The 27,290-nt window shown below is 41.4% G+C and overlaps 1 long non-coding RNA gene across 1 annotated transcript; it reads right to left on the reverse strand.

Moving 5' to 3' along the window:
- Positions 1 to 245: 245 nt before the first annotated feature.
- Positions 246 to 27,285, reverse strand: LOC124851412. The gene is made up of 3 exons (XR_007032467.1): positions 27,225 to 27,285; positions 26,236 to 26,336; positions 246 to 589 (listed from the first exon to the last, which is right to left on the reverse strand). It is a non-coding gene; the product is annotated as an uncharacterized LOC124851412 (long non-coding RNA).
- Positions 27,286 to 27,290: the final 5 nt, after the last annotated feature.

Genomic DNA, 27,290 nt, shown 5'->3' on the forward strand with positions numbered 1-27,290 from the left:
AGGGCAGACGGTCGGACAACGCGAAAACATAAATCCCCAGGCCACTAGGTGTCGCCAGCACCGAGGCATAATAATAAAAGGCCGGACAAGGATCTACTTTGGGAAACTAGCAGTGACAGACACAGCTCAAGTTTAATTGCATTTAAAGATGTGTGAGAAATCAAGCTGTGTAGAAATGGACAAAGAAAGAGTTGCACCACCGCCACCTATCGCCGCGTTCTCCGACGCAGAGGGGCGGGCAGCTGATTAACTCGACAGCCACAGAGCTGAAATCATATTTCAATAAAATGAAGGTCTATATGTCATGATTACAAACTGTGCTGTGGGACTGAACGCAGTCTCTACTTCTTTAATTAGGCTCAGTGAATTCCTGATAATCTTGTCTTTTAGAGATGCAAACTTTCTTGAGCGTCTCTTGTACAGCTGCTTTCAAACACACAGTAGGGGGCTGTTGTCAGACGTTACAAATCTCCCAGTCGACCACTCTGTCGATCCCATATACGCCATATCCACATCAGCGGATAAAGAATGCCACCATCTCTCTGAGGTCTGTTGGTACGACGTTAATACATACAGCCATGATATTATCCTGGGGAAAAAAAAAAAAAGAGTACATCAAGTGGAAAAATGAGCATCTATTTATGTGTTAAATGAAGGTTCTACTATCACAAGCACACATAAGCTTGCTGTTGAGTGATACTCATCATATCTAGATGAGATTGTGGTTGTCTCAAAGTCATCGCTCCCGCCTGCATCTGCATCCCCCTCCTCCTCTCCCTCCACTTCCCCTCTCCCTGCTGCACCGCTCTATCGACATTCAGTCATCCTGACAGATGTTTCAGTCAGCTGGGATTAAAAAATGGAGGCAGAGGTGATAGATCACCTCCATATTGAAGGATACCGTTTTTAAAATGGCCTTACATACTGTAAACGGCAAGCAAACCACAATAAAACACACTTTAGACTGAGAGCAGCTGGGGAGACAGAACGCGGAGTCAGCATTTGGAAAGACTGTTTAAGAACTTATTAATTTGACTTATGGGATGTTGCACGAGGCTAACGCTCGGTATGGAACATACACATAGTAAAAGATAACACAAATCTATACGTGGTTAATTTATGGGCAGTGCTGTCAGTCAGACGGTGAATGCAGCTGCAATGCAAAGCACTTTCAGGACTTTGAAACCAGTCTGGACCTTTACTGAGCGCCACTCTCTTTTTTTCCCCCTTACCAAGAACTGTCTAATGAAGCAAAAGTGCCATGAAAATTCTTAACAAAGACATTTACACTGAAATGCTCCAGGGCATCGTGATCCTTCGGGGGACCTTGTCGGAAATCTGCTTTAAAGAGTAATTTTTTTTGTTGCACAGAAGGGTGAACATGCCCTTTTATTCAAGGGTATACATGCAGCTTGCTTTCAAAATCGTTCAGTTAAAGTCAAGTAGAAATTGCAGGTAAAAGTGAAAAGGCATTATGAAATGAACAACTTGAAATATCCAATACAAACCTATCAGTAGTTTTACAAGTTTAAATGAAATGAAATAACCATTAGACAATGATGCATATCACAATGTGACAAATCTTTTTTATCTAGGAGTCTAATGATGGTTTGACATATTATCATTATCATCATTAGTATAACTACACACATATATATCATTATTTTTTTATGTTTTTTGGGAGTACTTTGGTCCTTTTATTAGCTAAGAAATAAACAGTAGCCCCTGGTATGCCATTTTAATTTTGTATTACTATATTGTGACACTCACAGCCAATGTTTAAGTACTTTGAGGGTCATTAATGCACAGCCATCATAAAGATGACTATGAATTTAATTAGTCATTGAGTTTTATGTAATCTTTTCCGATATTTTCCGATATATCATAAAATTTGTTTTCACCGGTTGTACTTTTATATATTTTTGGGGGATTTTTATATCCTGTGTGCATTAGTTTTAAATGATTTTGTACAACACTTTGACCTGCACTAATCATACAAACAGTGCCACCCAGTTAACATTTTATCAATTAACTGGATAAAAAAAGAAATCAGGCGTCTCATACACAGAGAGAACAAAATATATGATGAAAACTATCGACCCAGTAGGAGTATTGTATCTCTAAATGCAAATGTGAACAACAAAGTGCAGGGACAGCCTTTCAGATGTGACAAACGCACTCACATATTTGTTTTTGATTCATGTCCTCTGACGTTTGCGTGGGAGGTTTTTCTCAAAAGCTGCGTTTTACTTTTCTGTCACGACTAGAAACGTACTTCTCCTCCTTCGGGGCGACTTCCGTCATAAAGGCAAACTTGTGATGGGCAGATTTCTGGCACCAGCAACACGTAACTCTGTTTACAGACATGAGTGTAATAGACCACTATGTCATTAACCAGTCCATTGAACTGGCTAATAATATGACTTACATGAGGGAGGCCAAACCACTGGGTGCCAGTTAGGTTTTCTGTTGCTATCAATTTCACAGTGAGTGTTGTCAGCAGCTGTCACTTCTCCTCAATGCAGACCCGGTATATAGGCAATATCACAGCACAAATTATATTTTTTTCCTCCAAGAGAAAAGTTAGTGGACTTAATGCAAATAGAAGACGGGGATGTTAACTTCCAGAAAAGGCAGCATGTTGGTTTCGATTGACGGGCAGCGAAACGCAAATCGACAGAAATTAGCAAACATGATCCGAGGCTAAATTTAAAGAATTATTCAAACAGTTTCAAACTCAGGGAATCTGTGCCAAAAACTTCTGTGCCTCCTCTTCAACGGTTGGAGGAATTCGCAGGTTCTAATAGCTGCAGCTTTTGATTCTACATTAACGCCACAGAGGCTGAAATAGTCCTCACATCCTAGTTTAGCATCAAAGTCTTCTCTCCTACTTTTTCTAATTGATTCCCAGTGGAGCTGTGCTGCACACTGGCATGACATGTGAGGTATCGAGGAAGGGACGAGCTACTTTCCTTCTTTCAGCCAAAAGAAAACAATCAGCTCAAACTCACCGAGAGGTAGTTTCCTTGCTGCATGTCGGATTCATATTGCCGGATCCAAATCTACGTTCGCCTGCTGATTTTGGACTTTGATATCAGGTCATTTATTACCGCAACCCCGAGACGCAAATGCACTGAATAATCCCAAAGCAACGGGGCTGGCGGACGAGGCCGACTGCTCACACAACCATCCGGTCCCCGCGTGCAACACACAGATGTTGCTGGATGAGATGTGATAATAATTACAGAAGAGAATCCAGCAGAATGAACAGAGCCTGGCAGCCTGATAAGGCAATAAGGAATTACTGAAGCACAAGTAATAAAAGGCAGGATGAGAGGCTCGCTGAAGTAAACACCGCCAATGCGACTTTCAACTTTGCGTAAGGATTACGTTAGCATGATTATGAAAACACTAATAATTAAATCACAACACCAAAGCAGCTTCTATCTATAATCTATAGGTGCCAGAGGAGTTTGAAAAAGAATAAATAAGACTCGGCTCCCTCAAGAGAAACATCCAGAGCCATTATCTTTGATTAAAGATTTTTTTTAAGCCTTTTCTTTCCAGCCCACGAGGATGATTCCTCAAAAATCTGAGCACTCTCAAATAGGATCACGTCAAAGTGCCAAGCACACCACAGCATCTGATTAGATTTTCATTTTTTCTGTGTGTAAGGGTTTAATCACAGCCTTTTTTTGGACCAATATATTAATTACAACTCCAAGCAATATGAATTTATCAAATCTCATAGACCGGCTCACATTCCGAAGCTGCCAAAGTTGATATCATTAACTTCACATTTCATTTTCCTGTTTCACATGTAATTTAGCATGCCATCTGGTACTGTATGGAGGCCGATCCAAGAATTTGCATAGCACTCTGCTGCATATAGAGAGAATAACGACAATTAACACTTCAATTAGGAATGTAAACACAACAATGTAAAAATATGTTGATGAATATTTTCCTACTGTAGCTACTTTTAATACAGTTTTCTAGTGGTCTAAAGACTCGGCCCCCAGAGATAGATGCAGAGAGTCGGGGGTTAAACATTCCATTTCCCAGCTAATCTTATTCTCATTATGTTTTCAAACATAAAACATGAAAAGAAAACATCAAAAATAAACATATTGAGAACACTTAAGTTATGCAATTATGCTTCACAAAGACCGGCGATGCTGGTGGTTACAGCTTCGTGGTGGCTGGTTGTCATGGCAACGCAACACACAGGTTCAAGTTCTCCATTCGCGCAACAGCAGTGAGAAATAATGAGCAGTGAAGCAAAGACATGTCAAGAGGACAAGGGAATAAAAAGCACCTGAGCTCAGTGGTTGGAAGAAACAAAGTATATTTCCTCAAGTCCTGTACTTCTTACTTTAGGCTTTCTATACAACTACTACACAATATTTATTATCTGCTCAAGGCCTAAATAAGTCACATTTTCCACAATATAGCAAAAAAAAAAAAAAATATCACCTCTCTCGTCTCCTTAGCTTTATCTCATGACCCTTTCTAAGGAATAATAATAGTGTCAATCACAGGGGGTCCGTTTTTTGCATAATGGGTACTTTTACTTTTATACTTTCCTATAGGGTCCAACAAAATCTATCTGGATGGGGTTATGCCTGAATGTTGTGAAAACAAAGAGTGAATACTTAAGAAGGAACTGAAAAAACACAACGTGACGTCACGTGTGTTTTTGCCACAAAAAAATAAACGAAATTTTACCAATTATTTTTATCTGCCCTCCACTAAAGTCTGGGAAGCACAGCTCTTCTCTTCGTGTCTGCTGTGAAATATTGGACAATTCGTCCCCTTTTGACCTCGTACAGTTCTTTAAATGAAACAATCTGAGAAGTTTAGAGGTGAAATCTGTCACTGTTGACAACAATCTGAAAAGTCCCCAAAAGCCTAAAGTGGAAACTGCTTTTTAAAAGAATAAGGGATCACAAACCAAAAAGGTTAGGAACAACTTACTTAATTGTTAGATAACGTTAAGAAAGCTTGTTTGATTTTTTTCAATGTAAAACCAAGATCTGAAAACTATTAATTGAAATTGCAGCATATTCTTTTTTGTCTTTCTTTCTGTCATATCCCTTATTCACAGCTCATCACATTGAAGGCGAGTGTCCAACATTCACCATCATATCAACCGCGGGCTCTTCGCCCTGCGCCGCCTTGACTCAAAGAAATAATTACTGGATTGAATCTGCTGTTGGGAAATGGACTCTAGAAGGTCAGTGGGCAATGCTGGTGCTCTCGGGCGGAGGAGACGAAGGGGTGGACTGGACATCCCCTACGTCTTGTCTGGCCCCGGTGAGATTACCAGCGATGTAATAGGATCGTCCATTTTCTGTAATGGAAGACAGAGAGGCTAAGCCCTGGCTTGGGTCTGACTCACACTCCAGATCACCACCAAGGCGACAACAACAAAAGCAATATATATAAAGTGTAAACAGTGTATACATACACATGCTTGGAGGGAAAGGAGGCTCAGCTGCCTTTAGCCGTGTACACAGCGGTTGCCTCGCACCGCGAAATGGGGCAATGCTTCCAAGCCACAGAAATCCCTGCTGAGCCGTAATGAGAAGTGAAAAGAGGGCGACGGGGAAGGCTTTGGCTGGATTTGTTTGTACAACGGCGTCATGTATTTCATGTTGTTTAACTGGCTCATTTGCAAACTGATGATACACATTCGCAGATAATGGAGATTCCGCATTGAAATGCACGACACAGCCGCACTTACTAAAAAGGCTGGAAGTGGTACAAATGATTTCTCCCTTTTTATTGACGACTTAAACATCACGCTCCCGACGCAGAAATCAATCAGCTTAGTGTGTCTGACATATTGAGAATAAACACTTTTCGCGTAGTCTCCAGTTATTTCAAATGAATCTACAAGGATGCCGAGATGCAAAACCCGTAATTTAGTCTCTTGAGTCGATCCCATGAGTATTTCACAGAAAAGCCTTCAAAGGCTCCGAATTTATATTGTCAATAGATGATTTGTTTCAGCGGGGGAATGTTGTTCAGAGGCAATTCCATCTGAACAGATTTATTGACTGAATCCTCCTTTCTAAAGGTTGGCCCTCAGAAGCAGACAGAATCCGGTGTTCATGAGAATCTGATCGTCTTCTACCCTCTTGCTCTTTAGAGAAAGCTCCTCCAGGTTAAACCGACTATGGCCAACTGTCACACGTCTGCTAGGGTCGCTATAGCAACTGCATTCCACTCTTCAAACGAGACGCGACGAAGTTAGGAGAGGCAAATACGTAGCTGGAGAGTAAAAAAATAAAAAATACAATACAAGGCATCACATTATTTCTATTCAGCAAGTCATTTATCAAAGCAGATAAACACTGTCGTCTGCTCCCTATCCCAAGGCCCAGAATAGTAACCATCTGTTCTGACAATTTCTCAGAGTACAACATTTGCATTCCGCCTTAATGAATGTTCAGACACAGCAAGTATCGTCAGCCTCCGTGGTGATATGGTCTGGGGATGTTAATGAAACCTGCAGAGGGTGCAGGAAGAGGAATATGAAGCTGACAGTTACATTAGCCACATCTAATCCATTCATTTCCTGTTATTTTAAAGAACGGGAGGCGCAAACAATGCATCCGAATACTGCAAAGGCTTCCAGCAGCTAGAGCTCTGTGATTCCAAACTTCTGGAGAGGGGGGTTACCAGTCTGTACACTATTAAGTACAGAATGGTAGTCATGAAAGAGAGGCTCTTTACAAGAGGAGGGTGACTCTTTAAAAGCCCTACGTGTGTTCATCAACGAGCACGGCTGGATCTTTTTAAGGAGCCTTGACAAGTGGCAGTCAGCCGCTGTCACCTGGCAACCAGGGCCAACCTTTGACGGCATCTTGAGGCCGTTACATTAATTTCGTGTCCCTCTTAAAAGGTTCATTATTTAAAATCTAGCGCACTCCACAATAAAGTACAGAACATTTCCTCCATGCATTCAAAACAGGGAGTTACAGTTGTTTCGTAATGCATCAGAAAACTCTCCAAAGATCGGCTGGGTGACCACCCACTCAGACATTTGCACTGAGACAATTGTTCTCTATTCACAAAAGGAACAACTGTAAGTGTTGGTTGTCATCGTTGGAGATTGTTGAATTGCAAATCAGTGCTCTTGTGGCACAGAATATCGAAGCAAATTCTTGCCAAAGTAATCGTCAGCCACCAAACAGCCAATTTTAAATTAAAACAACAAAGAGTTGTTTTAATACCATTGAATTTACTGCACTGATTTCGAGCTGAAACTGTAAAGAGCTTGTTGCAATCAAGCAACTTTTATCATCTGTCTGAGTTTTTGATACATACAGTATATACTGGAAAGCACAAACTTTACCAAGCAAAAGGACCGCAAGAGAACAGACGAACAATGTCTCCTCCCTTCAAATTAGTTATTTCATGCAATAAAAACAGGTCAAAACATCATGATTGACAGCTGAGAGCCTGACACCACTGCTCCTCTTTAGAATCACTACCGCACAGACTGGCTCCAAATGACATCAAAAGAGGATTTTTTTTTTTTACAGTGGGAGGAAGTGGAGCTGCCTCATCCATCTTTACACACATTCTACATAAGATAAAACATGTCTAACCTCCAAATTAAAATTACAAATTTGTAAATGGCCAACATGTGGACACTGAAAATTAAGATAGACATATAGTGCAATAAATTGAGTGCTATTTCAATTTTACCAAGGTTTTCAGTAGTGATTGGATTAAAATCTTTAATTTTAACTTGCTGATAAAATGAAATTTACTACAGCAACGATATACCTCCACATATTAAGGTAAATTCCTCTGAATAACTGTTCTGCACTCTCAGCACGACCTCCTACAGGACAATATATTCCATATACTGTATTCTCTCCACTGTGAGTAGAGAGCTTCATGCACATGCTGAGCTCACGTCGGACAGAAAAATCATTGCATTCCCACCGCTGCTCTGGTAATATCCTTCAGCCCATAAACAGGAAATGAGGAGCTGCAATAAAAAAAAGATTCCGTAAGCTGCCATTTAAAGTCAGAATCTTATGATGCCCCTGCTTGTTGAGAGACACCTGTGGTTAATGACGGCAACAGCAGGTCCCATAATTCTGTTTGAGAAGTATCAGACAGCAAAGAAACGCCTGGAGGTGGAGGCAGAAGAACAACCGGTGTCTCAGTCTGCTGCGTGCACAGTATTGTATGTGACACCGTTTCAAGAGGAAAGACGACAATGCGTCCACCTGCTTTGTTCGGTTGCACATGTTTCTTGTTAATGAGAAACTGCAAAAAATACATGGAATACTAAGCTTGATATACCTCTGCCTTAACTTTACTTCCTAAATGACTGATGCAGCCAGGCTAAGGTTTTGATGCACACGCATGTTACCACACAAACAGTGTTTCCAAAAGTCTAAGTTTTAGAGTATCGTGGATGACAGGCGTACATGTAGATATCATTTTGTGAGTACCAAGTGGAAATGAGGGAACATCATCATTTCCATCACCACCTCAGAACTCATACAGAGTAGATGATGTGTCACTCGTCTGCCTAATTATGTGCTTTTTGGTCAAATCCTATTCATTAGCCATCCAACTAAATGCAAATGACTCAGCAAAGTGCTGCAAACCGACTGGTGATGGGGAATCTGTTTTACCCAGTGAGACTTGTTTTGTTTATCAGAGCAGGCTGGTTAAACAGATGCGAGCGACGAGAGAGGAAATCGCGTTGGGGAGCTTTGGCAAAAAAACGAGCTCACCGCAGGGTGCTCCGCTTCCCAAAACTGGTTGTTGACCTCCATCTTCCAGGGTGCGAGTGAGTAACAAGCTCCCGGGAGAACGGCACCTGAGAACATGGTAATGTTAGTCTTTTATCTTCAGAGGGAGGAAGGGGGCTGGATTCTGCTCCTTTTGTTTTGGTTGTTTCATTAATTTGCAACGGTGCGAAGAGGAAATCGCTTGCACTTTGACCCCATCTTTGATTTCCACAAAACACATCAATTTTTGTAAACATTTTGTATTCCCCCGTGTTGGCTGAAGCACTACTTAAGCTCTGACTGTGCACGGAGGACGCACTTAACCCACTTATGTCAAAACCGCGTCTGTAAAAGCAGCTGGATGTATAGATTTTCTATGGAGTTGACAGATAAAAAGTAATGTTCAGAGGAGTAAAAGGAGGCGTTGTAACAGCCGCTGCAGGCACACACACATTCAGACTCACAGAAGGATTCATTTCTAAGTGCAGATGCATTTACTGTGACAATGATGAAATCTCTTTCTATAGAACAGAGAAGAGGAGGTCTGCGGTCTATGTAACTTAAACTACATCTGGCAGAATAAAAGGTCATATTGCCCATAAGTGGTACTAATCTATGTCATACATTTAAATAGCCGAAATTCAGCTGTGCTGAATCCAGAGAGGTTGCTATTATTCTTGTCCACAAGATGCTATTATGACATATTATACAATGGTCCTTTGGTTTATACTTCTACTGATAGCAGCCCTATGGGGAGTCCTTGTTATTGCTCTGCTACCAAGGCTGCTATTTAATGTTCGAATGTGGTTATTTGGTCTAATGGCTCTTATGTGTGGTTATACAAAGCCGCCGAAAGCAATTTCAAATCATTTGTCAGCTGCTTTGAGACCTTTTTCTGATCTGACGCCCTAATTGGCAAGAAAACACCTTTGTATCTCCAAATTGTATGAAATTATTTTTGAGAAACTATCTCCCTACCTGATGTTCTAATGGTGGATAATATATTTATACAATACATTTATATATTTACATATTACTGTTTCTAGGCTGTTTTAACTGTGTGAAATAATGTCTGCAATGTGTTGGTGGTTTTCCGGTTCAGGGGCCGCCTCCTTTGGAGACTATGAGGGCCAAACTGAAATGAGACAGTCTGGTCGTCTATGGAGGATTCCACCAGCTTGTCCCACCCTTACAGCTGTCACCTAGCAACGGAGCTGCAGTTAGACATGATGAGAAAGTTTTAATGCCCCTTGGTTTTTTTTTACATTTGTACCGTTAGCTGTTGGGTTGTCGCCTGATGCTTAGCTCAGCATTAGATATCTCATTGATTGTCGTCGCTTGAATTGGGACACAGCTATTGTGGAAAAAGAAACAGCCGTCAGAACAGCACTCGTGTGTTAAAGTCCTATTTTCTGCAGACCCAGCCGTCCCAACTTCATCCGCACATGGACTCTGCTAAGTATCAAATATCGCATCATGACAATTATCTCTGAAGGGATCAAAAGTGTTGTAGCGACACAAAATGCTCAGTTAATTTATGACACCATGAACATTTCTATTTACCTCATGACCCATTTAAATTATCTGATGGCGTGATCACTGCAATAGTAATTAGCGTTTATTGTAATTACAGGCCGTGATTCAGACAGATTACTCACCGGAGGAATCAGGCTATTCAATTGCAGAAGACAGTGTATGGTTTAACAAGTCTAATCCATCTATAGATTAATAATAGCTGGTTAATATTTCAAAACCTCATACTGTGCTTTTAAGCAAAGTACACTGCTTCCAACATGGAGCGCGAGGTACAAGTGTTTCTTCATAACGGAGAGGAAATCACTCTGTAGGGCAGCGACCTCCTGCAGCTCGGTGAGTACAGAGCGCGTTGGAGTGCCTTTATGAACTCACTTTCTCTCCCGCCACATTGACCATATCTGCAGAAATCGCAATTAGCAGATCTGAGAAAAACAGTGGCAAGAGGGACCCGCTGGAATCATGGGAATCATGCAAGCGATATATTTTTTAAAAGCAACCCAGTGATGTGATGCACCAAAGCAAGGGGAGATAGTGCTGAAAGCTGGCCTGCTTATTGATGCATATGTACAGCCATGCTTGTTTATGTGTGGCAGCTCCAAGATAAGTTGCACAGCCTTATCTCCCGTTGTGCTATCAAAGAACTCAAGCACAATTCAACACAGATTTGAAGAAGCATCTGGCTCCCCGTTCCACCCAAGCCCTCAGGAAAACCAACTCCGCTGCCTCCTTCAGACTGGAAAAATAAAAAAAAGCCCAACACAAGACGACATCTGGTCTTTCATCTCAGCCACTACTGTCCAAAGAGGAAAAGAAAACAAGAAACTGTCAGCTAGTGAATTAATATAAACTGGTATCTCTCATTTGATCTTAGTGCTTTTTAATTATGACATTAATGAAGGCCAAAACACGTGTGCTCCTCCATCTAAAGCTGATGAAGCTAGCATGTAATATGTCCTGCGTGCTCACAGAGACATCATCTTCATCACAGCCGACAGTTCCATTTTCGAAATCGAGTCGAAACTGGCTTCTGTGTTCAATTACACCATTCAGCGTCTCTCTGTTTGTAAAAGCTCATTAATGCGAAGCTGCTATTTCCTGCCACACACCATTAAGATAAAATATTGGAACAAGCAGCTGATAAACACAAATTATGCATATCATGGGCTTTTAGAATTTGCAGCAACCGCAGGCACCTGATATCGAACACCGGCGCCGAGTAAAGCCAAACCTAATTTAAATGAAATACCTGCAGAAGCGTTTAATTTGAAAAGCAGCGGCAGAATGTCAGCGGACTCCGCGCGGAGGCATCAGGAGACCACACGGCAGTCGACATTTTCTTTCCCCGCTATGAGCAACAGTCTCCGAGGCTCTCTGACATTTCAATACGTAATGCATCCGGTTTGCCGAGGTCCCAGAGCAACTTTGAGCACGACAGCCCCCCCCCACTACCATCACCACCGCATGTCCACCTCCCCCGCAGGGCTGTTTGTTGCAGAAGCATTTGCAGGTTCAAACAGAAAAGTGAGATTAGACCCGAGGGACACAAACACCAGCGCAACAGGAGGAAATTGGGAACCGAATGAAAGAAAAATCAATTATGCCAAAACCCCTTATTAACAATTAGTGTTGGTGAGGGATTTCTCCTGCTTTTGTTGTGGCTGATTGTTTTGAGAGCGGCATCTGAGGCAGCCGGGGTTGTTTGACAACAGCATTGGCTTCAATACAGATCGTCAACACCCAAAGAGGATTCTTGACAAATGCAATTCGTGGGCCGGCAACTGTTACAGAAGACAAGCATAAACTATGAGGGGGTGTCACAAGACTGAGACACCACAAGCAAAGATCAAAGAAGCATATTTTGTAACTGCGTCTCAACTAAATTTATTTACTTAAATTTTACAGTCTCTCACAGAAAGATATTTGCAAAAGGTCAACACACAAACGTCACTCCGCCAAAGTCCAACAGTCCCCTTAAATTCAAATCGAGCTGCACCAACTTGCAGATACTCCTAAATATCAGTCCCCTCAATATGCCTAATGTTTTCCATCAAGATAAATAAATTATACCCTGGGAAATTTGTGAAAATGTCAAAAAACAAGTGAAAAAACAAAATCGGGATCCTTCAAACTAAATTCCTGCGATTCTGTTAATAGTGCTGACAAACACCACACAGGGTTGAGAACATAACCTTCTTGGCGGAGATAATAATTACCTCTGATAATTGGTGGTATTTTAGCCCAAAAATCAGTGCGACAAGGAACAACAAAGATGAGCAACTTTCACCTGGCAACAACCTAATCTGTGAGCTGGTGTTTAATTGCACTAAATCAGAGCTAATTTACCATTAAAGAAGGTAACTAGTGTTAAATTTAGAGATTAAAGAGAGTCATGCATCAGGATGTTAAGTGCACCGCTGTCAAAAAGCTCAAATCAACTACAAATACTTCTATTATTATACATATACTAGTGAATTGTGTATGTAGACGCCTTCTGAACTCAACTCTCCGCTGACTGTGTATGTACATGACATGATAAAAGGAGCTTTTATAATGATAAAAGGATTCAAAATGCAAACAAGGACCCTCAAAATAGATCACGTGTAAGTGCATACTATCATGTAAAGGCTCCAAATAGGTACCTGCTTTGAAAGATCATCTGTTCCACTGAACATTAAAGATTTCACGTCATCCAGTTTTCGTGCTGCGTGCAGTGAGCCGACATTTCCTTTTTGGTGATAAGGAGTGGTCCTTATCACATCTCATGTCTGCTCTCATCTACTTTCATGTGGCATAAACAAATCACACGGATCAACGTTTCTGTTCCCCGGCTAGCAACATCAACTTCTGATCGGCCGTTTCAGTACCGGAGGCGGCTTCAAAGTTCGGAACACAGTTCATCTCACTTATCTGTGTAGAGGACATGGCTGTTCCGCCCAGGGGCCCCCTGCGGGCCAGGTTTGGTGAACCCTTACATCCAATCACAGCTGGTGAGAGGCTGTTTGGGCAATGATGAGCAGCTGGCTTTGTCACATTAGCCGTGACTGCGCGTGACCCCCGGGCGGCTTGGCAGACTGCTCGCTTACCGACAGTCCTGAAAGGGAAGCTCGGTGTGGGGACCGGGGAGGGAAATGAGCCGGAGAGGGCGCTGTCTGTGACAGGACGCCAGCGGACTACAAGAAAAGGAGAGACGCTCAAGCGTTGCCTTCGCCTCAGCTCAAACTGGCCGACAGCCAACAGAAGCAGATGTTGTATGCTGATTTGGTGACTTGCATGCTCCAGGGGGGTTATTTATAAAACGGTCTCTCGGTCAACTGTGATTTTAGCAATGTGGTAGGCAGGTAGAAGAAGTAGTTGTTTACAAAAGTTAAAATGTTGGCTTGTGATGCACGCCTGTGCTTTTCCCTGCGGCGGTGAGGGAGTTGACAGAGGTTATGTGGTGTTCAGCTTGGGATGTAAAATGAGTAAATCCCTTCAAATGTGGACGCGTTTGCATCTGGCTGTGATTTCCCAATCTAATGCTGAAATGACAAAAATAAAAGGGGATATTTTAAAGAGGACAATGCTAACAAGCAGGACATTATAGGTAATTCTAATGGGAGTCGTGCAAGCCCGTAATTCATTCAAAACTGTGTCTAAATGTCATGTGAAGATAGGACCTGTGAAGGGAGGTTAGGCCAGGCAAAAAGAATTAGCTGGAAGCCAATATAATTAAGATTTTATGGAGTATAAAAGCCATTTCAGACCATTTAAATCAAACAGTGTAATATCCAGTTTGGCTTTTCATGATTTATTCTTTCATTTGGCCTAGAGAGCACAAATGGAGGGCAATTCTTCTAAAGCATATTGAAATCTAATACTTTACTGACTCGTTGCACATGAGAGCATGATTATGCGTGTCAGCTGAACTGGTTTGCGGGATCCCGTACAAGTACCAATAGAGCAATTTAAAAATCCTGAATAAAAAACCTACTTCAGTAAAATATGAGCAGCAAACTGTCTCTAAAGTATTGAAGTAAAAGTACTTGTTGCTGTCAAATGGAGTAAAAAGCAGCAACAAGTTAAATACTAAAAAGTACTAGTACTAGAAATATACTAAAAGTACATGTATTCATGATTCTGCTTCAGCATAGCCCTTGTGTGGGGCCCATTTAATTACTTTCCACCACTGCTTATTGGAATATTCATAGGCTGGTGAACCGAAGCTTGAAATATGTACTTGTGATGAAAGTGAAGATCAAATTGAAGTAAAAGCCCCAGGCACGGCTCCCTGCTGAGAGGCAGAGGGTGTGAAAGGACAGGATGTGGACAGAGAGGATGGAGTCGGTAGCAAAATGGAAGATGGAAGTGAGAAATAAAGATTGGAGTTGGAAGAGAAGTGGACGGCGTCGAGTTCAAATCCTGTCCTCGTGTCCTTCTCACACAGAAAAAAAAATTATTTCCCCCAAAATTACAATAAGAGGAAACTTCAGATTTTTTTATTCCTCAAGTCAAAAATGATGTGAATATCTACTGCTGTCTCTGCCATTTCCAGTCTCTATGCTAAGCTAACTGGTTTCTAGCTCCAGCTACACATTTTTCCATCAACGCTCAAAAGCGTTAAGAGCCGCTGCGAGGAAGCAAATTAGAGCGTCTCCCAAAAAAGGTCGAACTGCTCCTTTTACCGCGTTCAAAAGGGGCATGCCTTGTATCTGCACCTCGTTCCGACAGGGGCGTTTTCTGTGGGGCTGCACACAAACCTCTAGTAGTTAAAAGCAAGGAGGGATGGCTTTGAAGCTTTTACTGTGAAGTAGCTGCAGGCGGTGGAGTTTTACATTAACATTAATTTAACATTTCAAAGCGGGAATGGACTCGCATTACAGCTCCGACAAAGCGAGGCGATGAGGGAGCGGACCAGGAAACACAGAGGATCTATCTGTTAGATTAGAACGCAACGGTAATGTAAAACAAAACTGCACGTGACAGCAACATTATGCAGGAGATAAGTGAACACCAGTGCTTCTGATTAAGTTGAGTACCATCAGCTTTTTTTTTTTTTTGAGCCGTCACCTATTTGTCTGTTCATTTTTGTTTTGCAGTTTGAGAGTTGTTATTTATAAATGCTGCCAAAAAAGTTCCCATTTTGACTTTTCATTGTTCCTTCCCCCAAAGGGACGAGACCGACTTTCTGTTCAAGAATCAGTGTTTCACTCACAGGAAGATAAATTAAACAGGCTATCACCTTTATGTGCATACTTTTGGGGGTAAAAGTAAAATCCTGTGTGATTAATGCACCATTTCCACACTTATTTACTTTATATGAACCTATTTATTTAGACTGCGACTATTTTAAGATGCGTATCATCTGTTTTGAGCCTTGTGCATACCTCCACCAAGGCCCAACAGTCTCCTTAAATTAAAACAACCCTATAGCTTAGGTTACATTTCTCAGCCACACATTGACGGTCGTTACAGGTTTACAGCCCATTTGTTACGGTACAGCACAATAAAAACCCTCCTCCCCTGTGAAACCACATCTAAATCCACTATATCCAGATTTGAATTTGCACCAAATTGCACATATTCATCGCTGCCGACCCCCTAAATATGTCAGATTTTTTCCATCATGATCCGGCAATTCTCTGAGAAATCAACGAAAATGTTTGAAAAATGCCACATGTCGCAACATTGAAGTGAAATAAAACTCCTTAAAATCTGCCCCCTGAAACTGATTCACACTATAAATTTAATGGGTTCTTCCCTGATCCATACCGCACCCTGTGACCAAGTTTCACATGAATCTGTCCTGTAGTTCCCTGATAACTAACAACCAAACCCAGATGAAAACACAACCTTATCTATGGAGGTAATGAAATGATCCGTTTGTCACTGGCTTTCTTTCCAGGCAACAGATATCAGAAGCTAAAAAGTAGTGATGTGTGAAAATAGCATCAGATTTCACTACTTAATGTTCAACTTCTATTAAATTCACTAAGGGGAATACGTAGCAACAATAAAAGGTGGATTTTACATCGACAATATAAAAAAAGAGCTACTGCTGTTTTAAATGCCTCTACTTAGTTTTAAAGTGCATTAATAGTCGCTGGCTCATCAGCCATTATTTCTGCACAACTCTCCATCCTAACTGGTGCTAAAGAGGCAGTAGAAATACCGCTGTTGCTCTCTGAAATAAAGTGGAGAAACAGATGTTTCACACACACACGCACGCTACTGCTTACATTCAGCACCTTTGGAAAGCACTGTCAGCTCTAAGTGTTTAGTTTCTCACCTTATTTGAGTCAGTTTTGTACAAAAGATTTCTACGGGGATGCCTCAGTCTGTTTCTTCACAATCCTAGACTGTGTATGAAGTTGGATGCAGTGCAGGTCATATAGCTGTTAGCGTATTTGGCATATTTTTGCTTAATTTCTAGGGAGCGAGACATGTTATCTATCTATATATTAAGTCCACGTTTGTGATTGGCACCTTTCAATCGTTAATTAGCAATTTAAAACCCACTTCCAAATGAAAACAAGAAACGTACAGTATAAAATTATTGTAAGGACCACTTTCCTGTATTTGTAAATGTGTCACCATTATTTGTGGACGTATATGGAGGCAGAGAGTGAATTGGAATGCAAATGCCAGCGCTGAAGATGAATAACTTTGAAAAACGTACGAGGCATAAAAGGAGACTGGCTCCGTCTCTACTGAGTGAGCTGCACATGAAAGGATCACATGCATTTAGAGGCACACAACCATCTCTATTTATGAAGTGCATCAGTGATCACTCTTGAATAGCATCTGTCACCTTTTCAGAGGGTGGACACCTCATTTTGAAGCAGGGTCCATATAATATATTAAGCTGGGTGTGTGTGTGTGTGTGTCTCTTTTGCAGCCTTTGTGGGTTGCATGTGCTCTAAAATTAAACTAAGTTAATTTAGCGGTCTATTGAATAGTCCAAATCCATTTCCCATCACATCCCAAGGTGACAGCATCATACGCTATAATACACTTTCATGTTGTTTTGAAGAGAGAGCAGGAAATAAAGGGTAAAAGGGGGGCAAAGACACGGGTGGTGCATTTGCTCCGTCCTCTCGTCGTACACCATCCTCCCTCTCTCTCACTCCACCTGCGATTAAAGCCCCTCTAATCACATTTACCAAGCAAGGCCAAAGGCAGGGCTGCTCTATTAAATACCTCAACGCGGGCGAAAGGGAGAGGGGCCGGCCATCGGAACCCTTCTTTGGACGTGCGGCTGATATAATTGTGATCACACACGATTGCCAGCGCATGAGCGGAGAGTGCACGGCGCCGAATGTCATTTCACCTGCGCACCACACTAAAAGGTGACCGGCTTCATCCCTCTCGCCACGCGGACAGGTTGGCGGCCGGTGAGCACTAAGGGGGGGATGTTCGCTGCATCCAGTATTGCAGAATGCAATGAAATGACTCTGTGCCCAGAATGACAGATCCCAAAATGAATAGATAGGTCAATGGCACATAATAATTGTCATTTGGAAAAGCCTGATATCCAGATGTGCAGTGTATAATTGCCATGTTGATTGGATTATGCAGCCAGGGTTTTTCCTGCATAGAGAGAGACCGTCAAATTTCATGCAGCCTCCACCTCCTGACAATGAAGCTTGGGACAGAATCGTTTCCGATACAAATGCTGTTTAAATAATAAGGTTATAGTGCTCGAGTAGTCTGCTTACAGGGTTTATTTTGGGTCTTTTCATACACAAGGAAGTTATTTTTTACAGTTTTTACCTGCTCTGTCAGTTATCTACTGCTCCTCTCTGTCTCTCCATTCACCAACCTACAGTCACTGCGGTCATGTTGTCCGTCGTTTGTGAAAACCTGGTCACACCAGCCGAACTTTGAAAATTGATGCCGGTCAAATGCGAAAAAAGAAAATTTAAGTGATAGTCTTTCTCTTCACTCTTGTTCACAATGACCCCAACTATTTTCATGTCAAGTTTCAAGTCATTTTACCTCAGAAATTTAGAGAAAATCCTTAAGAGGTGATGAAGACCTTTCACTATCTGTACGTCTAGTTTAAAGTAATTTTACTGTACAGGCATTTGAGAACTGCAGGAAGTTTGCTAGAGACAGTCCACAGGAAAAGAGACATTTTCCTCCTCCATATAGGTTTGAAGTTTTCTGATATACTTTGCTAGAAAACTAAACAAACACTGTTTTTGTTGTGTTAACAATGGAATATTAATGCATCCATATTTGCTTACTATATTTAGCAATTTTACACTCATGTGTGCTTAAACTACAGGCTATAAACTTTTTTTTAAGAAACGTGAAATTATTATCGGTATCGACCATATGAAGCATGTCATTATAAGTTATCTGTATCGGCAGGTAAAATCCTTATAGTGCATCCCTTATTTCATCACCTGACTCTTGTTCAGTGATTTCATGGACACATTCACTTCATCCACACAATCAGTTTATTTCCCTCCTCTCCATCTCACATGTGGAAAAGAGAAGATCAAATAATCAGCTCATTGATTATGATCAGGATCAATACAGTTTATAAAAACATCAGAGAACCTTATTTCTACATTGATTTAGAAAACAGCAACATTAGTTCTTTTAAACACATTCATGTCAGTGTAATTAAAGATTTCTGTCTTTACAAAGGGAGAACTAAATATCTGCGATAAAGGAAGGTCAGTATTTGATTGACAGCTGATCTCTGTGCGGAGCAGAAACGTCACGATGACAAACTTGGAGACAAAAGAAGTTTAAGACTTAAACACGGAATATAAATCACTGCTTTTAATGACTCAAGTCTATTTGTTTTCACAGAACTCAGCTGCGGATCCAACATAACCGACTCCAACTCCAGCATAGAGAGGCTGAGTGAATGTGGTCTGGACTCTGTGGAGGAGAGTCAGTGTGTCAGAGACGCTGTAGAAGGACAAAACGCCTGCTCTGTGATCCAGGTATACTCTGACTCTGATTGGCCGAGGACCTGACACTGGAGTCCTGATGTTGTTGTAAGAAAAAGGTACAACTGTTTACATTACAATATAACGACCAAGATTTATCATTGAATCCAAATCCGTATTGTGATATCGTTGATCTGCTGATATTCTTGTATGCGACTGCTATATCAACTACTCCTCTCCTCCTCCCAGTAACAATGTTCAGTCAGACTCTCTCTACTCAGGGACCTGATAACCCCTGAATCTGTCTGGGTCATCAGAAGACTGTTCTTTAGTCATGAATGTTACTTTTCTGTTTCCCTTCGTTAAAAACAGATATCTGTATGCTGTGTTTGGATTCAGTGTGATTGCCTGTGAATATTTTAAGAAGTCAGCTCTGGTCTTGGGCTCTGGTTGTGACAGTAAAACATCCACTAGAGACACAATCTGTAAATATTTGTCTGTCTCTCCCAGAATGTCCTGTTGTTGACCTATGACCTTTGACACAGCTGCTGTCATTGCCTTAAAGTTTGTCAGCGGACCGATACTGATGCTGGATGAGTGTGTAGAGTCACTGAGTGGTGACAGTGGGGGGTAGTTGTGTAGAATCTGGTTGTGATCCTCTGTGTCTGAGAGCTGCTGACATCAATTTTTATTATGTCATCCTTAATAAGTAACAAAGAATGGTGAAGATAATCGGCAGTGGTGGTCCCCATGGTGACCAATGCTGACTAGTCTAAAATGTTCTGGAACTTAACATACAGATAGTGGGGGAACAAGAGTGAAGTGAAAATTCTTTGACACCTTAAGGATTAAAAAAAAAAAAAAATGGAAACGGACATTGAGCTGACAGCTCTGAACCACCCCATCTAATTTTCGGCCAGGAAAAAACGATAAATCAGCCGCAACAAGGGGTCAAGAATCATCTGCATTTTCTGAATGATAGTATAAAATGATTAAAAAAATGTGTTTCAAACTGAGAAGGCGAGAACAAGAGCAGTTCTTATTGCTGCTAGTGAGCATGTAACTACAATGACAAAGTGCAGCGCCACATGAAAAGGGATTTTCTCTTTGAAGCAGCCACATCAGTTATGAAGCTGCCACATTAAGCTAAATTGCCCATTAGCAGCTACACAACAAGCAAAACAGAGGAGTGAAACTGACAAAGTCATGGCAAAGGAAAACAGTCTGTGCTGTAATTACAGGTGCATCTGTAACAGATCCCAAAATAGAACGTCAAAGTTTGAACACTGTGAACAACAACAGAAACTGTCACTTAAAGCAAAGTCCTCTTATTTTCCCACCACACTGTTGGGTCTTGTTTTAAAAGTTTTGGATGTCATCCCCTCCTGCCTATGATTATATTCTAATCCCAATAAAAATGTAAGTAACAGGAAAAGCCATCAGATATTTACATAGACTGGTGCTTTTGATATTTGCCCATTTTATCTTCCAAATACTGCACGTACTTTGTAGTAAATGTGGGTGTTTTTCACTGCTTGGTTTGCTGGCCTACTGTACCACATACTGTACATAAAGATGGTCGTCTCTACTTGCTCCCACTATCCAGAAATGAAGCCTCAATATCACCGATGCCGACATTTTGTACCAATGACTTCATTCGGAACCAGAGTCTGGAGCTGCAGTTTTGAGGCCCCGTTGCTACACGCACACAACCAATCTAAGTCTCCGCTTTCAATAACTTGAACAACCATCAGTGACAATAAAAGAAACCATCATTGAGAAAAAATTCAACAACATGTACTTTTTAGTTTGGTCCATGTCCCCATCCGCTAACATGGAGGTGGTGAGATTTCTGACAATCAGCAGAGGGTGATACCCGGACACTTTGGCTTCACTTTTGGGAGCCGTCGTCTATGTCTATTTACAGTATGTACTGGGTTTGATTATAGAGAAGTCACACATTTTATTATATCAAAACTAATATGACCAAAAGTCTGTGAGCTCAAAATGTACATGATGTAATATGCACCATGATACATATGCCGTCTTTATACAGATTAGCTCTCTCTGCTTTCCATTTCATATCCTTTAACTATCCATCCCTGTACATTTCATTAGTAAGACCACACTGCAAAGTCGGAGGAAATGATAGCGGTCCAGTGTGTAAGATTTAGGTGAAAGGGATCTATTGGCAGAAATTGAATATTAAATAATCCTAGTTAAGTTTTCACTAGTGTGTTTCATCTAAATTGTAGAAATTGTTGTTTTCTTTACAATAGAATGGGCCCTTTATACCTAAATACTTTATATCTGCTCTCTCTGCGGAGGCTGCCATGTTTTTTACAGTAGCCCAGACTGGACAAACCAAACACCTTTTGAGTTTTTATCACAACTGAAGGCTACCACAGGTTCTCTTTCATGTTTGGGAGGGTGAGGTGAGGAGTATTCAGCTGAAACATGCAACGTCACCACTAGATGTCACTAAATCTTACACACTGAACCTTTAAATCCTATGATTTTTTACATAACTGGACGGGAACCCCATCAGGGATTATCATCAACCCTCTTGCGCCTCAGACCATCATGTTAAGACACACAACCCGCTACACGAGTGATTTCTAATCCCGCTTTCAACGTGCAGACATCTGTAGAAATGGAAAGAAATGAGGTTTCACGAGCGGCGAGATGAAGTGAAAAGCTGTCTGCCACCCTCCTGATCCTTACATCAAAACATCACCGAACCTTCACAGGATGTTGGGGAGCGCGGGGTGTAGGACAGATTTCCAATTCCTTCATCTCTCAAAGCACCGGAAGCTCCCTCCCTTGAAGATGGTCCAATCTCCCACTGCACTCAGAGGACTGAAGCTGATCTGAAGGCTTAAGCTGACCCTATTCTTTTACAAGTACATTCACCGATAGTTAAATGTGAGTGTGTCTACTGCCCTTGCGCATTCAGCCAGGCCCGAGAAACTTTGAGGCCGTGTCGGAAATTATTTCAAGAGTGAAGGCATATTTGAGAACCTACACAATGATCAACGCCAGCCCACTGTCAGAGCTTTTACTGTGAAAACAATTCACATTGTCAGTTGAGCCATCGTGAAGTTAAATCAGTAAAGTCACCTGGATATTTATTTTTCTTCAGCAGCCTTAATGAATAGCTCCCGAGAAATATGGTTTGGCATTTGGACAGTTTGATGCATATTCTGTCATTTAACCTCGATCCGACTCACAGAACAATGTTCATCTTTTCATATTAGTTCTTCGAAGTGATTGATACAGCAGGGGAAGGAGACAAAGAGATAAGGGGCGCACCATCAATCATCATTTGCAGAGGGTCATTGGTGTGAAGCAGGTCTGTCCCTTCTCCTCCCTTCTTTTTAAATGCAATGTCCAGTTGACTTTAAAAGCCTGGACCCCACAACGATGAACTTCAGAATGATGATCCTTACACAGGGATTTTTAATGGATGTGTTGTAGCACACTCATATTTTATAATCCTATTATGACTATTTGATTAGTTTGACCTACTGGGGTATCACATTCATGTTCAGCCGGGGAGTTCAGTCAAGACCAGTGTTAGAAAAACTGTCTTACAAGTAATGACAATTTCCATGGGCTTATCTACACATCTGCTGCAGTGACGAGGTGTTGCCTCTCTGTGATGGTTAATTAGGTGCTGTACCGCGGCAGAGATGCATTACTGAAAGTGCTCCTCTCTGTAGTTCAGGAAATAAACTCAATATTTAATGTTGTTAAACTGATTAAACCATAAACCCTAAAAGTTGAGCATGTATTATTTTTCCCCGTTACGCACCTCAAACTTCATCCTGCATTAAAATAAGTTTACGTCATTGTTGCCGGGCAGCAGGAAAAAATACAAAACAAGAAGGACTTGCAAAGGATAACAACAATGTGTCTTATAATGCAATTCCTCTGCCGTGTGTATTACATCATAGTTTTGATCTGAAGAGGAATATATTAGTATGTTTGCAGGTCTTTTAGCTTGATTTTTTGGCCACTTGGGGGCAGTCGACAAAGGCTTTAAACATAATTGGCGTTATCACCTTCTAAGTTCATAAAGTAAACTTGCACATGACATTTAATAACAATGGGCCATCATACACTACAGGATATTATTAGGATTATACACATCACCTCCCTGACATGATCTCATGAGGAGGAAGGCAAACAAAACAAACACGTAGTGCGACAACTTGCTCTACAGGTGATATGGTTTACACCGACTGTCTATTCCTCAGAAGGAACTGGAGGAGAGATTTCAATTCTCGGTTTAATATGTCGACAAGCCTTTCCTTCGACTCAGCTGTCCCCCAGACGAACATCGGTAACGACCATGTTTAATGACCAGATTTCTACTCCGATTATCAGACGGCCGAATCGTGGCTAACTCGGCCTGAAATGAGTTCTTCCATTGGGCTCCAGCAACTCTCAAGGGAGAAATATGTGGCTCTTTAGCTGCGCCACAATGTTAAACCAATGTAAATATTAAAAAACTGATGGTAACAGCTAAAGATTTAACACTTACACCCTCAAAACCAGCTGCAGACATGGAATATAGGGTTATGTCACTGCAGTTGTAATCATTTCATGCATGATTGAAAATACCTACACACAACATGTCCACAAACACTGAAACTCACACACGCACACACTTTCAGAATATTCACTTTCAGCTATAATCTGTTCGCAAAGGCTCAAATCTGTCGCTGTGTTCATGCAGCAATCCTAATTGAAGGCAGCTCTGACGTCTCACCACATGGCAAGTTATGAAAAATCATTGAAAGCAACACATGCTCTGAAATCAGGATGTGCTGCCGATTCAGACGACGCGGTAGTAACCCTATCATGGATCTGAATATAGATATTTAATCTTGGCTGGATGCTTCCCCTTTGATAGTCTGATGCATATTCATTAGCCGTGATATCCACCAGAAGGTTATTATCCATAAATGTCACTCTGTAATTAATTAATCCTGTCTGCTGGTTGCTCTCCCTGCCTCATTAATGAGCCAAGTCGAGCCGATTGTATTCATATTCATGTGTCCAAATATACAGCTCTATTCTGGATTCAGATGCCAGAATATTTCACTTCATTAGCAGCAGGAATCGCCGGAGGGACATTTGACAGGCAGGATCTGCGTTTCTGAGCTTCCTGTCAGTGGCGTGCACAGGATCCGGTTTATCTGTTTGGGTTGTTATAGTAATGGGGAGGGCGGTGGGGGGGCACGATGCCGGAGTCAGAAGTGAGCGCGAGTCCTCCTCAGCGAGGCAAAGTTTACTCATGTCCGAATGAGAATCACCTTCGATGGGTAATGCAGTCCAAGGGGACAATTACGGGGGTGATTTTGTGCTGTTTAGCAAATTGATTTTTAAAGCTACCCCAGAGGCACATCTATTACTGTTGGTTTGAGTTTTAATAAAAATCCAATATGAATTTGCACAAAGCCGAGAGGAGTAACTCTGCCACATTAGGCTAATAGAGAAGAATGCCACGGCTCACGAATGGCTTGCAAATAGTTTGACATTTACCCTGCGATGCACTCAATTATTGGGTGAGAATTCTGTCCTGAGGCTCTGCTGAGTTGTGTGTGGTGCTTCCTGCAAACGGCTGTAACCTATATTGGCTTTAAGGGGACACTGTAACACATGTTCTGCTGATATGTGGCCAAAGTGTGTGCTTAGCAGGATGGCATGGCACGAAGAGAGATACCATCATAATTGGAGGCATACGTCAAATCCCCGCAGCATCAGTCGGGTGTAAAGTGTTCTTCAGTAAAAAAAACCCACTGAATTGGCGAAATGCATAAAACATAAATTGGACTACTCGAGCAGAGGGCCTTTTTTTTTCTTAGTTCCCACGGCTTCTTCTAGTTCAACATCAGACCCTGAAACCCACCAGATTATTTTCTCATTAAGATCCATGACTTACTCTGAGAAATCAATGAAAATGTGAGCAACGTCCTAACTCAAAATGTGAAATAAAGTGAAAAGCTTTCGAGTCGTCCTGCTAATTATTAAACAAACGAATGCAGAGAAAAACATAACCTCCTTGGCAGAGGCAACTAGAATGGCACTCATTAAAGCGCACACTACCGGGGAAGGTTCAACAGTCCTGTTAAGTTCAATCAAGCCCTGTAGCAAAGCCAACAAAATAATGCGCATCATGTCCAATGCAGAAGAATATGTTTTTTTATGAAGACCCATGAATTATTCGCTCGGAAATATGTGAAAATGTCAAAAAAAGCAAGAAAAAAATCTGCAATGTTAAAGAAAGAGATAAAAAAAAATCCTCGATCTGCACCAACATTTTATGGATTTTTTCTTAGCTCATGTTCAACCCTTCCACCAAGTTCAATTCAAATCTCTTGAATAGTTTTTGCGTAATCCTGTTGACAATCAAAATAGATGTGAAAACATAGCCTCCTTCGCAGCCATAATAAGCAACTCAGGAGTTACAGTGCAATGGACTGCTACTTCTGCACTCTGTTAACAATATTCCCTCTGTAGTTTACTTGTAGGTCTATGTTTAAAAGAGCACTCCACTGCTTTAGCATCTTACTCCAGCGTGATCTCAAGGAAAGCCAGCGGAAGTGCAAGGACTCCTCCAGACAGTGAACTCCAGGAGAACACTATCAGGGATAGTGTGGACGGGCGTGAAGCGCATTACAGGCTTCGACATCAAAGACAGTCAGCGGGGTGGCAGCCTAGACAGAGCAGACGAGCTGAATGTGATTTTCAACGGGTACAGCAGGGCATCCCCAGCTGTGCCCTCTCACAAAGTCTTCAAACCCTCTGCGACGCAGGAAATCCCAACTCAACCGATCGGACCCCCCCAACTCAAACCTCCAAAGAGACAAAAACGCTACCACGAGTGACTGCGATGGCGAGTCAGGTAAGAATACTGCTGCTAGGAAGACATCCTGCTGGGTACAAGTACCTCAGAAGACATCTCAATAACTTCACACTGGCAGCACAAAAGTCACATGTCCTGAAAATACTGGAGGGACAGGTTGCTTCAGTTTGCTTACCAGACCAATGGGGAGTTGGACGATCTCGTTATCTACTCAAGGACGTTAGATGTAGGGGTGCCGAGGGGGCTGCAGCACCCCCTACCGGTGAGGGACTGCAGCTGCAAGCCAAAACAGTTTCTAATCAATTAAAAAAAGGTTAATTTCAATTCATTTACTCTAGAAACATTTGAGTGGAGTACAGTAGTAATTTAAACTCTACCCATGATTTTTTTTTTTAATGTTCAATTTAATATTAGAACATTCATCATATTTCCTGTGTCTGATGCACAAAAGTTAGTTCTCAAGTTTTCAATAAGTGTAAAATTCTAAAACTGATGTCAAATGTTGGCTGCTCAAATTAATACAAAAAAACCTTTAACTATGTAATTACATTAAGTTTCTCTCAGCACTTCAGACTCTCTCAGGCTTCCAGCGTCCCTGTATCTACCTGCTTCAGCACGCCCACCTGTGTGGTGCCAGGGACACTGTGACAAACATGTAACAAAGGTTTAAAAAAAAAAATTATTGAAACACAGTTGCCAAATTAGACTATCAAGGTTGTCGGGGATAATTAACAACATCAGGCCAAACAAGAAAATCAATCTAAGCCTCATTGTGTTTACAAACTATTCTTCATAAGCTTAAAAAAAACATCAAAATCTGTTTATTTGTGAAGATCATGTTGTTGAACAAAACAGATATAATATTTTCTGCAATATTCCAAAATACAAGGGAAAAGTCTGATTGGCTTTTGGTCAAGGTAACCACAGAGATCCTAACTTATGGGTTGGGTTGACGAAAACTCATGTTTATTGAGGTTTTTTACTTTGATGCACTGGGCCATAAAGCATACAGCATGTTAGCAGATCTATGAGTCTGATCTGAGGCACAGAGGGGATTTGAACTAGCACGTTAAAATGCTCATAACAGGCTGATGGGACCGTCTTTGGTTGCACAGGTATCGAGTCATGGATCTGACAAATAAAACATGACATCATGAGGAGTACCTGAATATATCCTGAATGTCACTTGTCGCTCGAGGCCACGTCGAGTAGAGGCGATCAACAGAGTCG

This window comes from Hippoglossus stenolepis, chromosome 24 (genome assembly GCF_022539355.2).
Source record: "Hippoglossus stenolepis isolate QCI-W04-F060 chromosome 24, HSTE1.2, whole genome shotgun sequence".
NCBI lineage: Eukaryota > Metazoa > Chordata > Actinopteri > Pleuronectiformes > Pleuronectidae > Hippoglossus > Hippoglossus stenolepis.